This window comes from Triticum dicoccoides, chromosome 1B, assembly GCF_002162155.2.
Source record: "Triticum dicoccoides isolate Atlit2015 ecotype Zavitan chromosome 1B, WEW_v2.0, whole genome shotgun sequence".
Classification (NCBI taxonomy): Eukaryota; Viridiplantae; Streptophyta; class Magnoliopsida; order Poales; family Poaceae; genus Triticum; species Triticum dicoccoides.
The window spans coordinates 485,945,655-485,951,027 of record NC_041381.1 but is presented as its reverse complement, the minus strand read 5'-3'; the positions used below and the strand labels follow the sequence as shown (position 1 = coordinate 485,951,027).

The following is a 5,373-nucleotide window of genomic DNA, read 5'->3' as shown; positions in this document are numbered from 1 at the left end:
CTGCCGGCTGAGACATGACGGCATACCGGGTAGAACCTTCCGACTGAGACATGACGGCATTGCCGACTCAAATGTCGAACCGAATCAGTGAGTCGCTTGCCGATTGAGTCATGGCAGCTTGCATTACCTTGGGAGAGCTAGAATTGGTCACTGTCTGACCCGTGTGCGCCTTGCTACCGATTTTTCCTCCATGTCTCTTGTTTATTTTTTATGTTTTGAGTACCTTCTCGAATGCGCATCATCCGAGTCGCCTGTCATGGCAGAATGTCTCGTTTGACAGGAGGTTTGCCAGAAACGAGTTCGGACACTTTTTTTTTTTTGAGATTCTTTTTTTGAGACAAACGAGTGCAAACACATACAAACGTCAAGCGCAACTCGAAAACCCTGGATTTGAGCGTTGCTCCTCTCTCACTGGTCTGACCAGCAGGCCCGTCAAGCCCACATCACTGGTCTGACCAGCAGGCCCGTCAAGCCCACATCGCTGGTCTTACCAGCCAGGCCCGTCAAGAGCACTCTTCAACCAGGCCGGGCCAAGCCGTCTCCAAGCTTGCTCAGGTGACGCAAAAACGCTACGCCGAGCTGGCCGCCTTTGCCCCTCTTCTTCCTCTCCCCCCACATCGATCCCTAAAACCCATCGCGCCGCCGCCGAATCCCTCCTCCTCCCATGTCCCGCCACCCCGCTCGCCACTTCCTCCCGTTGCTTCGCCGCCGCCACCTCCACCATTCGGTCCATCTCCCCTACACATCCGTGCCCATTCCCCCCGACGCGATCCCCTCCACCTCCATCCCGTCGTCCACGTCCCCGCCGCCGTTTCATCCCGCGCCCTGGCCGCAGTCGTGTTCGCCCACCTCCACGCCGCTCCCGCCTTTCACGGCCTCCCACCTCCGCGCGGCCGTCTCCTCCCTCGCCGCCTCTCTTCTGGCTCTGCCCGACCCGGATCCCGACCCCCTGCCCGCCCTCCACGCTCATTCATTCCCCACCCTCCTCGCAGTCTCGCCGCTCGCCTCCCTCGAGCTCTTATCCCTCCTCCGCCCCAAGCCCTACCTCGGCCTCGCGGTCTTTTCGTTTCGCCGCACGCTTTCGCCGCCGCCCACGCTCCCCGAGTTTGTCGTCGCCATCTCGCTTGCCAGCCGCGCCCGCGACCCCACCGCCGCGGCCAACATCTTCACCGACGCCTCCAGCGCCTACTGCCCCGACCAGGCGCTCTACAATGCCCTCATGTCCGCCTACATGCACAGTGGCCTTGTGAATAGCTGCGTCGAGGCCTTCCACGCGCTGCGGCGTGATCCTCGGTGTGGTCCGCCCAATGCGGACTCCTACAACATCCTCATCGCTCTCTTCGGTCGCTCCCTCCTCGTCGACCACATGGAGGCCACACTCCAGTCGCTGGATGCCTCAGGACAGCCCCGTACAATTGGTACCTATAACGCAGTCATCGCTGGCTACCTCACGGCATGGATGTGGGACAAGATGGAAGCAGTGTTCCATAAAATGATGGCAGGTGGAGTTGCTCCAGACACCACTACACATTTGTTGATGTTAAGAGGTTACTCACATGCTGGGAAGATTTATAAGATGGAGCTGGCTTATGAGCGTGCTCGTGAGCATGCTGGCGAGGTTGATATAGTGCATATACGTGCAATGCTATGTGCATATTGCAAGTTTGAACATGTAGATAGGATTCAAAAGATCGAGGAGTTGCTTCTGAAGTTGCGTCCTGAGGATTATAGGCCCTGGCTCAATGTGTTGTTAATTAGGGTGTATGCCAAGGAGGGGTTAGTTGAGGGGATGGAAAGAAGGATCGCTGAGGCATTGGAACGCAATACCACAGTCACCACAACACAGGTGATGCGGTCCGTCATAACCAACTATTTCCAGTGTGACGCTGTCGACAGACTTGCACACTTTGTCCGGCAGGCTGAGGAGGCGGGATGGAAGCTGTGCCGGAGTTTATACCACTGCAAGATGGTGATGTATGGGAAGCACCATCGACTTGCAGAGATGCATGGGGTGTTGGATGAGATGGAGTATTTTAGGTTTGACCGGACAAAGAAGACCTTCTGGATTCTGCACAAAGCATATCTGAGCTGTGGAAGAAGATCTGAGGCTGATACGATACTTGGCATGATGTGGAAGCACGGTTTTGGATCCCCTTCCGGCGTATTTGTTCAATAACAGGTCAGTACACACCTCTATTCTTATTGCATTGACTGCTATTCACAAATTTATGTTCTTTTTGCATAAGTTGGCATGCTTCCGTTGCAGACGCAGGCATTTAATCTTTGATTTAGCGAACTTGGGCAACAACAAAGACAAGGACACATCTAAAATTTGAATTACGGTACTAGTGCAATTGTTGTGTAGAAGAAACAATGAGCCTCTATTCACTATTCAAAAGTGCTGCAATGGCTCGTCCATTTATAAAGTGATCAGGTCGTAAGGCATTTTATAATTTTCTTATTCTCTAGCATCTTAGGTAATTCAATCAATCTTGTCTGGATTAGATGTATATTTTCAGCCGCTTACCCAGAGATAACATGAAAAAAATACTCCTTCATGGTTAGACCATGAATAATGGTTATTTGTTTTTAAGCCACCTGGCATCACAATCCGAGCAGACTTTTACTGTGAATAAATTGAAGCCTAAATCATTGATTCATATTCTCAATTTACAGTGTCTCAGAGTCTTTGCTTACTCCTATATTGTGTGATGTTACAGCATAACTGGCTGCGAGTTAGGTTTCAGTGTTTAGCATTGCATTTTATTGCAATTAAATATACTTATACTCCAACAACTGCATATATTTTCACACTGGCTGGGAGTTATTTCAGTGTTTATAGATTATAGATGCTTCCCTTTGCACTTATATGTCTCCAACAACTGCATATATATGCAGGCAGAAGCTCTTCTTAGCCTACGTTTTCTATGCCCGTATTCCTCTGTAGTTTACTGCTTATTATAGGAAATATTTTGTTCTATGCAGTTGATCCATAGGAATTTTTTTCACGCACCCGTATTGTTCTGTATCACAAAGTAAAGACTGTCTAGAGACCAACAACATAGGCGAAGTCTGGTAAAATAAGCCAAATAGTGCCCAGAATGAAAGGATGTACAATTTGCTCTCCAAGTGTTTTAGGACTCTCGCGATGATAATTCCTGGACAAGGTTGCTGATTGCACATTGTTAGTCAACCACAACCAAGACCCATGCCTGAACCCATTATCGGGTCTATCTCTCACCCATGGGCAAGGAATCAGACCCATGCCCGAACCCATCGGGTAACCCGACCCTATCGGGCACCCGTCGGGTCAAGGCAGAATATATTTTGATAATTGATTCCGAGCGATGCCGTGTGTGTAGGTACCACTGAACCAGCAATTACAAATAACTGAGTAGTCACTTGCGAATTTATAGACTTCGAGTGCTCACAACCATGTTAGCTAGCCGAGGTGGGACTAAATTTGCAATGTTGCTGATGCGTTGGGTAGAGGCACCCGTGGCCCATTCTAGCTTATTGCACCTACATGGGCTGGTAGAAGAAGTTGGCCTTATGCTATTGATAGCCTGTACGCACTTGTAAATGAGACAAGGGAAGCACCTAAAAAAATGAGACAAGGGAAAAATGATTCCACGAAATGCTGCCGGTATGTGGTGGTTCTGGTACTCTGGCCGATTGGTGTATAAATTTACGTTGTTTAGGTTTAGGAGTTGGGTCACGAGTGGACTTTGGTGCTGGACTGGCTCAATGGGTATGCTGTTGGCTGGGATTTAACTACACATGGGCCCACATGTCAGTTAATCGGGTGACCCATTGGGCGACCCATGGATAGGAACCTATGCCCATACCCTACCCCTGACTAATCGGGGTACCCATGGGTCTTGCCCATGGATGAAGATGACGACCCATACCCTGCCCATTCGTGTCGGGTGCGCATGGGTGGCCGAACCCATGTGTCGGATTGTCGGGTTGAATTGTTAGTAAGGTTTAAAAGGAGATGTCGCACACACCAACTATACCTCAATTTTTCTTGCTAACATTTCTTAAACTTCAAACTGCACATCAGGATGTTTTTGCACATTTTGAAGCTATTGTCACTTAGTGCGAAAGTTGACTTGTAAAAATGCTGAATGCTTATTTCTTTTTGTTTATCTTGCAGTACCTCAAAACACATTCACCTGAAGGTGGCCAATGTTGTTTTCACGTTTTGATTCAAGCGCCACCTTTCTAGACATACTTCTGGCCTTTAATCCCATTCAGTCACCAAATTGACGTGTGATTACACACACTTGCTGCTCGCATGTTGTATTGTCTTGCGACAAATTGATCAGTTTCAAACAGTGATCTATGTCATAAGCAACGAACAATCGAACATGCCATTGATTTATGCTAGCTATACCTAGCTGCCCACTAGCAAGATATGTTTATCCAGCTTGTTTTCCTCTCGTGCTTATCCTACCTGTTGCCCATGAAGCGTGGCATCTTGTTGCTGATTATTGATTATTAGCTGTGATCTCTATATGCTCTCTTGTTCATTGCTAAAGTCAATAGCTGCATAGGTACATGACACTACCTGTTGTTCCCATCAAGTGTGGATCTTGTTGCTGATTATTGATTATTGGCTGTGATCTCTATATGCTCTCTTGCTCATTGCTAAAGTCAATAGCTGCATAGGTACATGATTAGTGTCATTATTGTAGTTCAACAATGTATGATTTGATGTTAGCAGTGACTGTAGATATATGAAAAGGAAAATTTTGAAGTTGTTTTATCTGCACCGTCTTGACCTGAAACCAAAGCTTAGCAGTAACATACTAACATGCAATTTGAGAGAACAGAGGCTTTGCCTTGGTTATACTGGCCAAAATTGATTAACGCATTAGTGTGCTAGTGGTATTGTTGGCATGAGAGATGTCCCAAATCTTGATTATGACTGAGATAATGAAGTTGGTTTTCGGCTGGTTTCCCTTATCAACTAGCCAATTCTTTTTGTACTTAATGAAGAGGCAGAGCTCCTGCTGGTTGCTCTTTTTTTGAGGGATAATAGAGATTGACCACACAGGTGGGGAAAGGATTATAATAAAACTCATGTTAATAATTGGGGATGTTGCTGAGGTGTCCAGGATAATAGATAAGCACCACCAGAATCATTGCTTCTGGAATGGAAAATCAAATGTGCTGCAATGAAGCCTCATTGGCAACAGCGACAAATCTACAGCTGTTGAAACTTTTACACTGTGTTGTTGAATTCAGCAGTCAGACCTTAAATATAACTGTTTAAAGTGACTATTTCTCCTTCAGCATGTTAACTGCTTGATCTTCAGGTTCCACCTTTTGTGTTATGCCTTGTGCCATATGCTGCAAGCCTGCAAT

The 5,373-nt window shown here is 47.3% G+C and overlaps 1 pseudogene; it reads left to right on the top strand.

The window, feature by feature from the left end:
* Window positions 1–603: 603 nt before the first annotated feature.
* LOC119343213 lies at window positions 604–2,101 on the top strand (annotated as a pseudogene).
* The last annotated feature ends 3,272 nt before the right edge of the window (window positions 2,102–5,373 follow it).